Consider the following 18,170-nt stretch of genomic DNA (forward strand, 5'->3'; position numbering starts at 1 on the left):
TCAATTTGGTTTTGAAGACCTGTAATAATAGAGCCTAAAACTATTCTTCAGTCTCCACTATAACCTGGTTTCCAGGCTGTCAGGGACCATGTCCTTGGGCAAAATCCTCTTTTGTCAGGTTAGTCCATTGTTTGTTTTATTTATTTTTTAATTAAATTTGAATGCCTTTTAAAACCACAAACCACATTTTGAATACTTTTATGCCCTAGGCGAGACTCTCCAGTTTACCACTGTCCCCCTCCCTTTGCTTATACTAGACTTAACTTTACAGGTCCTGGCCCCCTGATGCATCTGTTGGTCACCTCACAACACTTCACATTCTATTCTTCAAACCCCACCCTGCATTTTCCAGCCTCTTTTTTTTTTTTTTTTTTCCTTTTTTCTTTTTAGGGCCACACCCACACATATGGAGGTTCCCAGGCTAGGGGTCAAATCGGAGCTATAGCCACTGGCCCACACCACAGCCACAGCAACACGGGATCTGAGCCGCATCTTAGACCTACACCACAGCTCATGGAAACACTGGATTCTTAGCCCATTGAGAGAGGCCAAAGATCCAACCTGCGTCATCATGGATGCTAGTCAAATTTGTTTCCGCTGAGCCACGACAGGAACTCCAATCTTCCAGCCTCTTTAGGAGAGTAGGAAAATGATTCTTTTGGTTCCCAGCAGGTTAGGTTGTAAGCACTCTTCAGTGCCAAAAGCCAATGCCACCTTCTCCTTGAAAACTTCTTTCTGGCCCCATATCTTCTCCTCCATAATTAACTGCTTCTTATCCCAAAGGCCTACTGCAAAATACCTTACTGTGACACAGGTCAAAATCTCTCTCCCCCAGTTGAGATGCCATTAGGGTGAGGATAGTGAGATAATCCCTTCAAATTTAAAGAGGTACTAAAAAGCTAAGTAATCAAGATAACATTTTAAATCTATATGTTAAAGTATAATTCGAATTAATTCCAAAAAATTCATGAACAAAACATCAAATATAAAAATACAAGAGGATCCTCAGGACTCCGTCCGCCTCCTACCTGCTGGCGTCATCCGAAACCCTCAATCACTGTAGGACTGAATGACCTCGAACTATGGTCTTGTACTTCTTGTGCTGCGCGTGAGCCGGAAGGCTGAGAAACTGCTGGGGAGTCATTCTCCTCATCACCCCAAGCCCCCCGCGCAGTAACACGGCCTGTACCACTCTGCTGGGAAGTGGACACGCGCTTTTGAAAAGGCTGGGAACCAGGTGCTTGTGGAGGCGTGTGGGTCCGTGTGTGAGTGTGTGACACAGGTGTGCACGCGCGCTTCGAGTCTTGCTTCTCTTTCCAAGCCATGGTTCAGGGTTGGGCAGGGTACTGCCTTCGTGTATGCACCCAGACCTTAGACTTTGCGCTTGCAAAGATGGGGGGGGGGGCACAAGACTGCACGTGGGGAGAGCTCAGAATTCCTTCTTGCACAACTGGCAGGTGGAGCGAAACTCCGGCGCCTCATTCGGGGACCAGAACATGCCACTCCCTTCGAGGGAGCAGAGGGAACCTGGATCTACAGCGCCCGGTTCATCGAATCTCCACGCGACCCCTCGAACTGTCAGCCCGCGGCTGTGGGAGGGAGAGAGACCTGGGTGGGAGGGGGCTCCCAGGGGGCAGTGGAGGCAGAGAGGGCGGAGGAGCGTCTCCTCTCGTTCCGCCCCGCCTCTTCTCTGGGCTCTGGCCAATCGCCGCGCACTCAGAGCTCTGGCCCCGCCCCTCCCCGCCGGCTCAGGCCTGCGGCTGCTCCCGGGCCGGTAATAATTAGGCTGCGGGAGGGGGTTGCCGCGTCAGCGCCCTGCATCGGCCAATCCTGGAGCTCTCCCCGGCGGTCGCGTCACAGGCCGAACAACCAAACAGAAAAGTTTAATAAACAGCGGACGGAGGGGCTGGCGGCGGCGGCGGGGCCGGAGCGAGCAGGGGTTCGGCGGCCTCACCTGTCCCCATTCACCGGCGGCGACCGGCGGCGGCGGGCAGCGCGTCAGGCGGAGAGGGCCGCCGCCAGGTGAGGAGCGCTGCCCGCGGGGCCCGGGCGCCCCTGCGCCTCCCCTCCCCCCCCGCTCCCTTCCCCCACCGGGCTGAGGCGAGGCCCGCCCCCGGCCCCTCCCGGCGCGGGCGAGCCGGAAGCGGAGGGCGGCCGGCGGGCGCAGCAGGTGGTGGGCCCGCCGCCGGCCGCTGGCTCGCGGGCCAGGGCCAGGCGTTTGCTGAGGGGCGAGGGGCTTCCCGGCCCCGGGGGCAGGGGCCGAGGCGCGGCTGACCCCCTCAGACGAGCGCCCAGCGCTCGCGGTACTGAGCTTCCCGCCGGGGGCGGGGTGGGGGGGGTTGGCGCACCAAGGTCGGGACCCCCACTGTCGGCGGGCCTCGGGAGCCGCGACGCTCGCCGCCGCGACCCCATTCCGGGCATTTTGCGGGTGAGGGTCTTAGGGACCCCGGGCACCGTCGGGAGCGTCCCTGTCACCAGACCCAGTCAAGGTTCCCCCCCTCCCCCCGCACGTCTCCGCGTCTCCGAGCCCGAGTCCTTTTTGGAATGTTTTTCACCTGCTGTGTTTTCAAAAACCAGCGAGGGGGGGGAAAGTCTAGCAAGTCGGGTTACAAGAGGGCTTCCGGGGTTGGTCTCTTTCTCCTCTGCTCCTCTTTGGAGGGCCCAGGACCTCTGCATTTTCTCTCCTCCCAAATAGTATTTTCGAGTTGCCTTCTAGCTACGTAAACAAGTTCAGAAGAACATTGTGTTGGAAATGATTCTAAGTTTATGTTGAAATTTTGTGCAGAGCTACAGGATTAAGATGCTGTGATGATTGATCTTCAAACTAGAAAGTAGTTCAACAGTGTGAAGAAGTTAAGGGCTTAGGGTTACATACAGACCATTTATTTAAAGTTGTTTGGCAGTAAAAAAAAAAAAAAACTGGTTAGTTTCTCATTTTAATCCTCTGAGAAAGAGGTTTAAATTCCCCTTTCAAATGAAGTTCGAAATTTGATTTTTTTAAATGTAAAATACCATACACGTTTAAAGCTAGTTATGTAATAATTATGTTTTAGGACACTTGCCGAGTTACCCATAGTCCAGAGCTTCAGGGGAAAAAGTTCTTTTTCTGCAAAATATGCACACTTAAATTTACCAAACAACTTGCTTTTAACTTTTTCTGTCACATTTTAAAATATATTTAAGGGGGACGAGTCACGAAGGTGTACAGGAGAAATATTTAGGAGCTGTCGGTTTATTATCTTGATTGTAGTGATGATTTCCTGTGTCAAAACAAATCACATTTCACACTTGGAAGTATGTGCAGTTTATTCTATGTCAATTATAGCTCCATAAAGCCACTTTTTAAAAAATCCAAGTATTCAAAATGTATTTAATACCACAAAAGTATGAATACACACAATGCAGTGTTAAAGTATACCATACACAGTACAGTTTAATGAGCTAAAATATAATAAAAATCCATGATTTCCACCCCCAAACCAAGAACTGGAACATTACCAAAATTTGCATCTGTTTATGAATTTCTTATCTGTGCTATAAGCCTGGCCTCTCCTTACTGAGGTAATCATTTCAGTCTGGTGGGTTTTGTTTACCATTTCATTGGGGTTTTTTTTAAAAGTTTCATCACGTAAATTTTGTATGCTCAGTTTGTTGTTTTGTTTGCTTTTCAGCTTTATAAAAATAGTAATTGTGACTGTAGTTCACTTGCTCCCTTGCTGTACAGTATTGTGTTAATCTTCTGTAATTTATGGGCCTCTATATTATGTTTTTGATTTGTTTTGCTGTCAGCCAACTGTGCTCTGTGAACATTTCTTGTTTCCTGGCTCCTGGTGCACAAGTACAAGAGTTGTCTCTCGTGTAAATAATGTAGATTGCGTTGGAAAGTTTTAGTTGTCAGGAGTAAAATAGATTCAAATACTAGAAATGAAATGAATGAGAAACTTGAAGATTCTCTTTTATGTTTCAGTGGAAGATTCATAGCCATAGTGATTGGTTGGTAGTTTTTAAACATTTGCGTGAGAAACCAAGATGCCTGTTAATCTGTAAATAATGAATCTTGGATTTGGCACTATTTGTTGTCTCCTTTTTCAGTGCAAAGAGTAACCGTAGTAGAAAAACACACTTGATTGGATGTAAAAAAAAAAAAAAATCACTCCTTCTCTGTTCCCCTCTTCCCCTTTGTACTATCAGTCAGATTATGTAAAACTTTTCTTCTACCTTAGCTTACGCCTATAAAAGAAACCTGTCTGAAGTTTATCCTCTCGGTTATGCAGACTTTAGTTAAGGGAAACACCTATCAAATGGCAGAGCCTTTAAAGAAAAGGACTCGGGCCAAGGTGTTCTGTGGAATTACACCGAGTGTGCCCTTTTGAACCATTTTTGGAGAATGATGTGTGGTGAGTATTTATCAGAGTATATTAACAACAGATTTAAATATTTTTTATTTCTTTAGCCTTAGATTTGGGGGTGCCCCAAGTTGTGCTTCTATAGTAGGTTGTTTTATTTATCATGCTAATAGCAATGCAAAGACCAATTAGGGAGCAATATTAACCTCCTGAAAATGGTGTGTGTAAGTAATAGGAGTTTATATCTTTGAGTAAGCTCTTTTTATTTAGAGACATGGGAGTATGAGATGATTTGACTTTATTTTAAACAGTGTATGTAACCTACAGACAAATAACAGGGTGCTTTGGTTTCATAGGGCTGTTTTATCCTGCTTAAAAAAAAAAAAAAAAAAAGAACCCTCTGGAGTTCCTGTTGTGGCTTAGTGGTAATGAGCCTGACTAGTATCCAGGAGGCTTCAGGTTTGATCCCTGGCCTCACTCAGTGGGTTAAGGATCTGGTGTTTCCATGAGCTGTAGTGTGGGTTGAAGCAGCGGCTTGGATCCAGTGTTGCGGTGGCTGTGGTGTAGAGGAGCAGCAGCTCTGATTTGACCCCTAGCCTGGGAATCCATATGGGGCAGGTGCATCCCTAAAAAGCAAAAAGAAAAAAAAAGGAAAAAACCCCCAAAAACCGAAACAAAGCACCTCATTTTTGTATTTGATTATAAGGACATTTTTTTTTCAAACTTTCAGAAAAATTACAAAGAACAAACATTGACATTTTGGTAGGTATACCCCTAGTCGTTCTGTTTGTGTGTATTCTTCATATCCTAGACAACTAAAAATTGAATTCTAAACAATAGTAGGGTGCTTCTGTCTTTATTTTTATTTTATTTTATTTTATTTTATTTTTTTGTCTTTTTGCTATTTCTTGGGCCGCTTCCATGGCATATGGAGGTTCCCAGGCTAGGGGTCGAATCGAAGCTGTAGCCACTGGCCTACGCCAGAGCCACAGCAACGCGGGATCCGAGCCGAGTCTGCAACCTACACCACAGCTCACGGCAACGCCGTATCATTAACCCACTGAGCAAGGCCAGGGACCGAACCCGAAACCTCATGGTTCCTAGTTGGATTCGTTAACCACTGCGCCACGACGGGAACTCCTGTCTTTAAAACTTAGCCCAAATATGATCTGTTTCAACACCTTTCTGTACTTAAGATGGTAATAGTAGTCACCTAACTGGTATCTTATCTTCAGCATTCTCCCCCTACTTCCTGTTCAGAAAAACTATTTAAATGCATAGATTAGATTATCTTGTTCTCAGACTCAAAACCTTCCATGACTTTTTAGTACACAAAATAAATTCAAACTTTTTGCTATGACCCTTATACCTTAGATCACTAATGTCCAATGAAAATATAATAGGAGCTATAAATGGGAGCCACGTAAATAATTTAAAATTTTCTGATAGCCACATTTGCAAAAAGAAAAAACAGGTAAGATATTTTTTAACCCAAAATATTGGATTTAGCAAGTAATCAGTATCAGAAATTATTTATGGGATATTTTACCTTCATTTATTTCAGACTGTCTTCACATTTCTTGTATGTCTACCACTTAAAGTACTTACTTTTAGGGCTAGCCTTGTTCAAGTGCACAGTAGTCATGCAAGACTTGTGGCTGCAGTTTGGGCGATACTGCTCTCAACTATAGGGCCTGCCAGCTTCATAGACTTATCTCTTACCACCCTCCCCTGACTCATGAACCTCCAGCAATACTGGGAGTTCATGAGCATGCCCCTTAGTTCTCTTAGAATTGTTATTTCTTCTGCCTGGAACACTAAATCGTATTTTGCTCAAATGTCACTCCTCCTGAGATGCCTTCTACTCAGGAGGAGACCACCTTCTCTGACAGATCTGTTACCCTTCCTCATTTCCTTTTAGAACCTAGCTTCTGACATGATTGATTGGTTGTCTGTATCCCCAGCTTGAATGTGAACTACTTGAGGGCAAAGATTTCCTCATGTTTACCATTAGATCTCTATATATAAAATATATGATTTTTTGTAAAGGTATGTACTGTTTCATCTTATGGGAAGTCCTTTAATTTAACTTGCTACTTGTTGTGTATAACTTGTTACTTTATCCTTTTTTTCACTTGTTACAATGTGGTGAAAAACATCTTAAGACCTAAATCTTTTATGTATCTCTCATTTTTTTTAGGTTTCAGTCTCTTAAAATTGTTTAGTCAAAGCATAATGAACTTTTTTGGTCTTTACATAAATACTGACAAATCTTGTCTTAAAAGTTTGACTAACATTAAATAGCATAAAGTTGAGCAGACCAGCATAAAGTTTGACTAAAAATGTGAGAGAATACACATTTCTCCCATATCTTTACCAAGACAGAGCATTTTCTTTCCATCTTTCCCTTTTCATAAGATTTATTATACATTTCTTAGATTAATTTTGATAATGAATAGAAATACTGATATGGGACATCATCTAGCTTGTATTCGGCTCATTTAGGGCAGTGTTATATTTGTGATACCCTTTTTAGCCTTTTTTAATACTTAGGATAGCAGCCCTTTGACACATATTGCAAGCATTTTCCCTGGCCTTTTATTTGTTTAAAGTATTTTTTTAAAACAATGTGGAAGAGTTTTTACCTTTTAAGAAGTTTAGGTTAATACTCTTTTTATGGCTTCTTTCATGTTTAATGGGATTCTCCCTCTTACATAATTGTTTTCTTCTAATTCTTTTATGATATCATTTTTCACATCTCTTTATATTCACCTAGGATTTATTTTGACAGAATATGTGAAGTGAAATAACTCTTTTTTTTTATAATAGTTAATCAATTATCCCAACCCCATTAAAATAAACTTCTTTTGCCTTCAAATAAAGCTACATTTATCATATACTAAATATAATTATATTTCATTTTTTTAAGTTTTTATTCAACACCAATGATAACAGTGCACATTGATTTAGTAAATGAGAGGAATAATGTGTTTTCTTTTTGTTATTGTTCCTCCTCCCCCACCCCACCCCCCAGTTTTTGGTTGTTGCTTTGTTAGTCCTCAGGTTTTTTGATTGATTCCTTAGGGTCCTCAGGTTGTTTTGGGTTTTAAATTTTTTAATTTAAAAAAAATTGGAGTTCCTGTTGTGGCAAAGACACATCAGTCAATCAAGTAAAAATTTTAAAGTGTGTTATTCCTACACTTAATGTTTCCTTTTTATAATGAAAAAAAAAATTTTTTTTTTTTTTTCTTTATGGGGCTGCACCCACAGCATATGGAAGTTCCCAGGCTAGGGGTCGAATCAGAGCTACAGCTGCGGGCCTACGCCACAGCCATAGCAACATGGGATCCAAGCCGCATCTGAGGCCTATACCTTGCTTAACCCACTGAGCAAGGCCAGGAATAGAACCTGCAACCTCATGGATCCTAGTCAGGTTCATTAACTACTGAGCCATGAAGGGACCTCCTAATGAAAAAAATTTAATGCCGTTAAGTTTTCCTTTGAACGTGGTTTTAGCTGTGTTCCTTCAATTTTGACATGTAATATTTTTATTAAAATTCTGCAGTTGCAGTTCTTATTCTTTCAACCACTGTTCCATACCAGTTGGACATTGTGCTGAGTGCTGAGGATACAATGATGAATGATTACAGAGTCTTTGCTTTCATGGAGTTTATAATCTATTGGAAAAGCTAGGCTATTGACAGACCAATGAATAAAGAATTTTCAGATTTTGACAAGTGCTCAGAAGAAAAGAAATAGGATATGCTGATGAGATTGGAAGGTGCTGGTTGGATGTTCTGAGACTGTCACTCTGAGGATTTGACATCAAAAGTTAGTGGTGGTGGTACGGTGTGTTTGAGGAGTTTTTGACTTCCCCACTGCTTTTTTTCTGTGAAGTTTTTTTTATAAAAATTGCCTTGCAAGCAGGGTCAGTTCCCTCCACCCCCTGCCCTATATCTTCCAGTTGGATTACTGCCTCAAAGCTTGTGCAGAAAATTTGAAATTGTGATTGTGAGTTCTAAGATCAGGAAAGTTCAGGGGCAAGGGGTTTTCCCAAATGAAAGGAACTGGTAGCACAAAGAGGACGAAAAGTACCTGGCTTGATGTAGGGTTTGACCAGAGATTGGAATAACTGGAGTTTACTGAATGAGGAGAGTGGGACCAACTTTACTGCAAGACTTATTTAGAAGTGTTTTATTATTTCCAGGTGGTAAGGCTGCATCCACTTCACAGCTACCTTCCTATCCTATTTATATTCTGGGATCTGATTCAGTCTTCTACAAATAACTTGGATTATTTTGTTCCTTAGTACTTTCCTTCATTATTTCTACTGTATTTTCACTTTTCTCTCACACAAGATCTTTGCATATGCTATCCTCTTTTGCTTAATTGTGATTTCCTTAATGCTGGCAAAAGAGGTTAAATTCTTATGTTGGCCATATATACTCATTTCATGTTGGACATTTCTTTTGTAAATACTTCTAACAGCTGTGATTCATTAAATGCTTGTGATTTGTTTCAGCATTTTTTCCTTATAGAGCTGTGCTTTCCAATCTGGTAGGTACTAGCCACTTGTGGTACTAGCCACTTGTGGCCATTTAAATTAGCTAAGATGAAATACCAAAATTTTGGGAGTTCTTGTCATGGCTCAGTGGTTAACGAACCTGACTAGCATCCATGAGGACACAGGTTCAATCCCTGGCTTGACTCAGTGAGTTATGGCATTGCTGTGAGCTGTGGTGTAGGCCATCGGCTACAGCTCTGATTTGACCCCTAGCCTGGGAACCTCCAGGTTAAGAGGGTGGGTGCAGCCCTAAAAAGACAAATATCAAAAATTTGTATCCTCAGTCTTACTAGTCACATTTCAGGTGCTCAGTAACCACATGTGGCTAGTGACTATTCTAATGGACAGCAGAGATGGAAATTTATCTTAATTTATAAATAAGCATGTGTTATAGCTATGGTATTTTATTTAAGTTTATGTAGCCACATCTGGCTGTTGAAATATAGAAAGTGAATTAAAGATGGGTTATAAATATGACATACCAACTTGATTTTTATCATAAAAATGGAGAAAATAGCTCAACTTTTAAAATAGATTACACATTGAAATAATGTTCTTTTACATGTTTTATGTTATTACAGTTTATTTTGATGTTTTAATGTGGCTGCTAGAAAATTGAAAATTGTCTATGGTTTAACTTTATATTTCTGCTGGACAGCATCGGTCTGATTCTAGACTGTTAAGTTTCTACGATGAAGGGACAGCCACAGCCACTAGTGGTGCCTGGCATGTAGTAGATGTTCAAAAAGTTTATGAATGAATAAACTTTTCTGTTAGCTTTGAATGTCATTGTGTAATCATCAGAGAATGCTATCTGTTCAACTTTTGCCTTTTAAAATTGTTGATTTTCTTTGTGACAGTAATTTCAATTTTTTTCTATGACTGTTGAGAAAAGAAGCTTTTCTTTTGATAATGTATAAAAGATTAATCTTATTAAATAATTGCTGTGCATCACTCATTTTCTAATCTTTTGGGTTTTTTCTGGCTTAGGCTGCTAAAAACAGTGAGAATTTAAAATCTGCCTGTTTTCTCTCATTTTTCTGTGTCTGGTGGTTTACTTTTGATAATCTATTGTGTGTGTTTGGCACATGAAAATTTGTGTCTATTATATCTGGATTATGAAGGCTTTATCCTTTACTTCAGTCTCAATATTCAGATCTCTGTTCCTTTCTCTTTTTTTTTTTGTCTTTTTTTTTTTTTTTTTTTGCTATTTCTTTGGGCCGCTTCCATGGCATATGGAGGTTCCCAGGCTAGGGGTCTAATACGGAGCTGTAGCCACCGGCCTACGCCAGAGCCACAGCAACGCAGGATCTGAGCCGCGTCTGCAACCTACACCACAGCTCACGGCAAGGCCAGATCGTTAACCCACTGAGCAAGCGCAGGGACCGAACCCGCAACCTCATGGTTCCTAGCCGGATTCGTTAACCACTGCGCCACGACGGGAACTCCTCTGTTCCTTTCTAAGATTGTTTTTGGCCATGTCAGTGGCATGAGGAAGTTCCCAGGCCAGGGATCAAACCTGTGCCACAGCAGTGACCCAAGCCACAGCAGTGACAATGCCAGATCCTTAACAGCTAGGTTACTGGGGGAACTCCAGTTTATGCTTTCTTATCTGTTTTTTTCCTTAATGTTTCCTTTGTGTTTTGTATTTTGCTGAGAGGACTATCACCATCCGCCCTCTTCTCCCATTACTCACCATGTGTTTTGTTTTTTTTTTTTCTCTAGAGTTTAGAAGATACTCATCAGGAATTACAAACTCAAATACATACCTTACTTTTGTAGACACTATGTATTAGTCCGGGAAATTTTTTTTTTTTTTTTTTCCTCCGTTAGTTGATAGTTTTCATACTTTATCCTTAGTGACCCTAGTCATGTTTTGCTAATGTCAGGTTGGTCCTTTCACCAGCTACTGCCTAAACTACTTGTAATGCCCAGAGATACTGCCAAGGATTAATTTTTGTTGTAGGGAGGATAGTTTGAGCTATTCTCAGTTCTTAAAAATTCTATGGAAGTTTTCACCCTGTTCTGTACGTACCAGAAGTTATTCTTACTAGTTTAGGTATTGATTCTTTACATAGGGCCTTTTTAATCAAAAGTGAAATGAGATCAAGTTGTTCAGTGGTTTGTTGTCTTCTAAACTGTTTTTAGTTGATAGGTTTAGGAAAACCTCTGAATTCCTACAAAGAGTATACAGTACAGCCTTTGAATACTTGATGTTTAAAAAGTGGTATTGTTACATGCAATCAGGGAACCTTGAAGCTTTTGCAGCCTCCTAGTTCCTGTGAAGCAATATTGTTTTCAAATAATCTCAGTTGTGGTATTGCTTTCCTTTTATTTATTTTTACTGTTTTCTTCTGCTGCTGATTTAGAAGCAGAATAAAATACCCTTAATTTTAACCTGAGAGTCCCCTAAAATGATATTTATCAACTTGAAGTTCTTTCAAGTAGGTCCTGGAGTAGCTAAGTCTATATTTCTCTTTTCTTCTGGCTATATATTGAGAGTGGTGTTGGTATTAGATTAGTATATGTGTTATGTGTTTGTTTTACATAAATAGTTTATTTTGACATGAAAAATTTATTTTAGAGCAAAGGTTCATTTGGTTCCCATAACTGTCTCCTAATTGTATGCTTGTCAAATTTTAAAATTCAAACATAGTATCTCTTTTTCTATAACCTTGTAAAATTTTGGCCATCTAAAACTTGTTTTATGATGTAACTCAGCTTTTATGCTGTTACTCAAGTTATGTATGTTTTTAATAGTTTGTATCTGTACCAATTCTCTGTCCAGTATCCTTTTGCAAGTTTCCACACAGTGGGAAGAAACCCTGAACTTGACTCATGAAGTACTGGGCATTCAAAGCAGTGGATCCTTGCAAAGGATCTTGGGACTAGACCTCTGTGAATTGGCTCTTTCAATTTGTCCACTTAAAAGGCATAATAGATTATGCAGCTGTTTGGGCTTCTGCAGGGTTTTACTCCATATTCATGTCTAGTTACAATTATGTGAATTTTCAGTTTCTTACAAAGACTTCTCTTTGTATTCAAAACAAGTTTGTTGGCCTTATGTTGTTCTGATACATGAATTTTCTTTGAGGAAAAATGCTTGCAAAATTTTGAACTTAGAAAACTAAATTTCAATTAAAAATTCTTGCATAAAGTTACTGAAAGTATATTTTATGGAGGAACTCCTCTAATTTGTTTTAATTTTAAATTTGTTTTCATCAGTCAGTTTTTGGTGGAGGTATTATTTAAATGCCATTCAATCGGATAATGATTAATGTTAGAGTAATAGTGGGCCACACTGCTAAAAACATAAACAGTTCTAATTAAACGTAATAAAATATAACAGATTTAGTAATGTACAAAGTGACTACACTTTTTTGTTGCAAAAATCAGGTCTTTTTTGTTGAAAAATCAGAATTTCTCTAGAATTTCTGTAGTAAAAACAACATTTAATATTAACTGAGTATTTTAAGAGGAATATACCTTCAACTGTACCTTAGGGTTCCCATGCGACCTTAAAGTAATACTTAAGTAGAGTGCAAAATAGTGTCTACCTTTCACATTAAAAATAATAATAATTTTAGAAAAAAGAAACCATCCCAAACTTTATACCTGAACATGTTCATTAGAACAAGTTGCCTTTTCCTTTTTTAAGTATCCATTTGCAAAGGATAAGCATTAACCTTGCAGAACACATTGTCAGACCCGTACCCATGTGGTAGCATAGAAATAATATTTCTGCCTCATTTTTTTCTTCAGTTTTAAGTAGAAGTATCAATCTTTGATGTCATTGAAAATTTTACTCCGTTCCTGTGATACTGAGATCAGGTGGATTTGAAAGCTTAGAAGTAAATCCTTTGCATTCAGTATTTTCGTGCTATATATTTTCACTTAAGTTGTGGTCTTATGTTTAAGTCTTAGAGAAAATACTGTTTTGTTGTTCTTAGCAAAATTTTGCAATGGATTTTTTGTTGCCGTTTTAAAATTTTCATACAAAATATGAACTCTGTTGAAAAAGGAGTCTTTGTAAAGCATAACTTCACCTTCAGGTTCTCTAAAAATATCACTTGATTTAGTTTAAAAAGCATTGTATTTTAAACAGTTGGTCACTGAACTGCAAATTAGTGCTTCTTCTGTGAGGTTTTTTTTTGCAATTAGTTGGTTTATTTATTTTTTGTCCAGACAAAAGAGTAAGCAAATAGTAAATGATAGGAAAACTGAAACATTACCTACTGTTTCTTTAAGAAACCAGCTTATCCAGGGGGGGGTTAGTGTGTTTAACCTAACCTGCTAGCAAGGAAAAGTTCTTTAAAATAATGGATATTAGCTGTATCCAATCACAATTATCAGTTTCACTAACAGGGAGGAGATTTTACTCTTCAGCCACTAGAATTAGAGAAGGTGGAGCTTGGTATTCAGGTTTGGTTGCTTTGGAGTACAGCTTCAAGTGAAGTTAATCTGAGGTGAAGCAAACAGAAAATTGTGGAGGTTTTGTTGGTAGGATTTTTGTTCTAATCTTTTAATGATCCTTTATTTTACACTTTTGCTCCTTTATGCTTCTGTGTTTGCTAGGTTTTGTCATTGTTGCTATTTCCTGATGCAAACTGAACATTAAAATTAAGCAGGGAAGCAGAACAAAAGGGCTGTTTGGACAGGAAATAGGTGTTCAGAGAATCAAACTTGACTTTCTTTTATCATTATTTTTAGTTCAGAATTTAAGTGTCATTAAAAAAATGCTTTAATAAAAATCATCTCCAGATAAATGTTTTTCTTTTAGATTGGATGTTTGAGGAGTCATTTGTCAGTTTTTATAAATGACATCTTGAGGAGACCTATTGATATGTCATTTTCCTTAAACTTAAGATGTTACTAAGTTGCTAAAAGACACATAAATGTGGTAGGCTTAAATTTGTTCTTTATAAAGAATTGAAATGCCAACTATTTATATATATATGTATATATTTTTTGGCCCCCAGGATGCCTCTCCCTTTTTAAAACTTTAGTATATTTTAAATTAGCAGTATGTTGGCATTTTTAATATACTCATAATTTAGTTTTTTTTAAATCATTGATTAATTTTATATAGAACAAGGTAAAACTTTCAAATTTCATTTCTTTCAAAGGTGGAGATAAAATAATTAACACCATTTTGAAACAGGAAATGAATGAATTTATTTTTTTAGGGGCTGTAAGTAGGCTACCAAAACTTTTAAAGCGTATCTGTGAATCTATTGACGTTTCTTACTTATGAAATAATTATAGTGTTTAAGTGCCAGAAGTTTCATTTAGAGACTCTTTTCTTTATATTGTTGCTCTTTGATCTCATAGAAATTAAGGTACAGAATAATTTGAATAATTGGCTCAAGTGCCACCTAAGCTTTTCAGTGAGTATGCTTGTATTTGCTATGCTGCTTCCAGATTATGCAAAAAAGTTTTTGTTTTTATTTATTTATTTTTTTTCTTTTCTAGGGCTGCTCCTGCCGCATATGGAGGCTCCCAGGCTAGGGTCTAGGGGGTCTAATCAGAGCTGTAGCTGCCAGCGTACACCATAGCCATAGCAACATGGGATCTGAGCCGCCTCTGCGACCTACACCACAGCTCATGGCAATGCTGGATCCTTAACCCACTGAGCAAGGCCAGGGATCAAACCCGCAACCTCCTGGTTCCTAGTCGGATTCATTAACCACTGTGCCACAACAGGAACTTCCGCAAAAGTTTTCAAATTAATGCTTTTCTGCTCTATCTATTGCTTAAGCAATACTGTAACAATAATAATAAAATCAAGAAAAGTCACCCAAATATCCACAAGAAGATCATGGTGAGGAGGTCTTATTTTTTTCCTCTTTCAGTCTGTACCTTACTATATTTTTATATTTTCCTCATAATTATAAATACGGTGTAATATTTTTCATTAAACTGTATCATTAAACTGTATCATCTGTTATTGAAATTGTTTTCATTTGTTACATAATTCTCTTAGGTTAATGGGACTTTAATTTACCTAGTCTTTTGCCTGTTTTACATTTAGCTTGTTTCTAAATTTTTCACCATTTTAAATAGTACTGCATTGAACTAAACCGCTGTGTACATTTAAACATATTTTCCTTTTTATTTCTTTTGGAAATATACCCTGAAGTGGGCTTACCTAGATCAAAGGATATAAACACTTAAGTGGCCAAATCGCTTTTCAGAAAGGTTATTCCCAATTTATATTGCCACCAGAAGAATGTGCTGCAAAATTTCTCTAACGGGTAGTCCCTTAAGTGTTCTTTCTGTTAAAGTGTGTCTCTGAAGCTCTCTGACTTGTTGATTAGTTTTTACCTAAACTAATAGCCTATTTTAAATTCCATTTTCCAAGATGTAGCAGGATCTAAATCCATTTTCTGGTCATTAAAATCAGTTGAAGGAAATTGGGAAAAATTTTTACCCACTTAAGTGAGCAGTTATATCTTTGTTGCTTATATTACTTGTATGCATTGCTTTCAGTTAAGTACAGGGCTTAATATTTCACATTGGCATTGTTTACACCATTGTTCCTCAGTACATTGTCTTCTGGTGAGCATATACCAGAAGAAGTATTTTATTCTAAGGAAGTGTATCAGGAACATTTTTATAGAGGGAGCTGTAGTAATTGTCTCTGAGCGGGTATGAATAACCTTTATCACTATTTGTATATTTCTTATTTTTTAAAGGACAATATAGAGACAGAATTTAGTCTGTATAGATCTAGGTTTTAAAATGGTATATCAGCACCTTTCCAGTATTTCATAGGTTTTCAACTGAAGGTAAGGTGAGTTTATACACATAGAGTGTGTTACTAAACCTGTGTTGTTTCTGTTTGTCTTTAAGAGCATTCTTTGTTTGGCAGTAACTTCTGCATTGTGTATACTCTTGCCAGATAATCTGTTAAATAGGCTACAACTGTTCAGGATAAGAATTTGTTAACTAATGTTCAAGAATAAACGTAAAAAGCTGTTTAAAAACAAAATTCAAGACATAGAAAACCGGTAATTTTAATTTATAAATAGGAGCCAATGATTAGTCATGGGTTAAGTTCTAACTTACTTGAGCATGAGTAGTTGAGTATTTTAACCTTGAATTTAAAGGTTTAACTACTTGAGTAGTTGAGCATGTTTAACCTTGAATTAAATAGTGTAGCTTATTTTGCAGTTTAAATAATTTATTTTCTGTAAATTTTTGCTGATAAATTTAGTATCTAACTTTCAGAGCTTATGTCGGTTACTGTGTTTCTTTTCGGGAATCATTAAGTTTGGTCATTGAGTTTTGTTTTTGTTTTTTTTTTTAACGTCTGTTTTGTCTGTCATGGCTTAGTTTGATTTTTCCTGATTCTTTGGTTTTCTTAACATTTGGAATGGAAGGGAAGAAACTTAAAACTCATCACTTTTAATTAGTGAAATTATTATGAAATATATTTGCTATGTTTAAAATTGTTAGCTCTCAGAATTTTATTCAGGTAATCTTAATACTTCATGAATAGAGCAATATTTAAAATTTATATGATGCTTAAATATTCATGTCATATTCCTTTTGTTCTGAATTTGAGAAGATGTATTTAATTTTCTTCCTAACAGATTCATCCTATTTGCTGCCAGGTAGAGATGACTGTAATTGTAAATATAACAGTTTTAGTGAAAGTTATTTCAAATATGACTGAAGATTACATTTTAATGGGTACCCAACATAGAGATTTACCTATTCTTCTATTACTCTGGGAACATTAGAACTTTGAGAACAGATAATCTTTCATTGTTTCTCGGCTGTACTTCTGCTCTACTGATCTATGGTTGACAGAACCAGGGAGTATCCTTTCAGTACACTGGTTTCATTTGCAGGGTAGAATCCAGTTTTCTAGATGGAGAAGAGTCTTTTTTTGTGTGTGTGTGTCTTTTTGCCATTTCTTGGGCCACTCCTGCTGCATATGGAGGTTCCCAGGCTAGGGGTCCAGTTGGAGCTGTAGCCACTGGCTTATGCCAGAGCCATAGCAACATGGGATCTGCAACCTACACCATAACTCATGGCAACGCCAGATCCTTAACCCACTGAGCAAGGCTGGGGATCGAACCCGCAACCTCGTGGTTCCTGGTCAGATTCCTTTCCGCTGTGCCATGATGGGAACTCCCCACACATTTTCAAAGACAGTTTTTTGGAGCCCTCCAAAAATGACATTTTACCATACCTAGAATATAAAAAAATAAAAGAATGCATGGAGAAAATAAAGGTAGTTTTTGTACCTTTATATCTGACAATTTTTTGGAGCACTCCAAAAATGACATTTTACCATCCCTAGAATATAAAAAAATAAAAGAATGAGACATGGAGAAAATAAAGGTAGTTTTTCATATGCAATTAGTTTTGAATTTCAAAGCTGTTGAATTCCTCACATTTAATAAAAGCTTGAAACCTAGCTGTGTAAGAGGAAGATTAGGCAAAGTGTGAAAGCACTTTATTTGAGCTATTTGAAATGTTAATGACCTCCTTAAATAGCTATTAGCCAGAACCTTGAGTTCACTTTTGCATCCAGGTGTATAAAGCATCTACCTGTGAATGCAAGGCATGTGTTAGTAACTTATAGGTAGGGAAATATAGGCTACATATATTCTTTTATTTCTAATATTATCAAAAAAATTAAATACTGAGGCTAATTTTGCCCAGAAAGAAAATTGAGGTAAACTGAGAAATGGTTTATTTGGAATCATTTTTATTTTAAATATTTCTTTTCTCTATCACCACCATCTCCCACCAACATATTCTAGGCAAAAGACCACCTTTGGACCAAAAAACCTTTTTATCTGTAGCTTTGAAAGAAACTTGATGTTGCCAATTATAAAACCAAAGTTTTTATCTTTACCATTAAAGTGTTTTAGAGGTGGAAAATTCCATGCTATCAGGTTTTAATTTGGCATACTTTACTATTAAAGTAATTTTTTGCTTTAAAAAAAAATACTGAATAACAGCTCTTTTGATAAATTTTAAATATATTTGTATAATAATTAAACATCGGAAATTTTAAAAGAACATATTTGCTTTGAAAATAGATGTCATTTCTCTTAAATTTTTAGATAATTGTTTAAAATATATAATGTGTTTCTTCCCAATGAGAACCAAATCTTCATAGCTACAGAACTTTATAAAATATATGCACTTTTAGTAGAAAAAATAATTCTTGGCAGATTACTTAAAATGAATATTTCTGCTGTTTTGTTAATTACCTAAAATAATTGTTTCAATAAGCAAAT

General features: G+C 37.9%; 1 protein-coding gene across 10 annotated transcripts in view; it reads left to right on the top strand.

Annotated features, from left to right (window-relative positions):
- Positions 1,736-18,170, top strand: part of ZFAND6 (zinc finger AN1-type containing 6) — a 67,310-nt gene continuing 50,875 nt past the window's right edge. The window contains exon 1 of one of the 10 annotated variants that reach the window (XM_021098857.1): positions 1,736-2,022. The gene's annotated coding sequence lies outside the window, so the exon portion shown is untranslated. Of the gene's footprint in view, positions 2,023-2,139; positions 2,304-10,726; positions 13,411-18,170 lie in introns of those variants that run through there. The other 9 variants (XM_021098854.1, XM_013988999.2, XM_005656259.3 and 6 more) reach the window with 9 other exon arrangements.

This window comes from Sus scrofa, chromosome 7 (genome assembly GCF_000003025.6).
Source record: "Sus scrofa isolate TJ Tabasco breed Duroc chromosome 7, Sscrofa11.1, whole genome shotgun sequence".
Classification (NCBI taxonomy): domain Eukaryota; kingdom Metazoa; phylum Chordata; class Mammalia; order Artiodactyla; family Suidae; genus Sus; species Sus scrofa.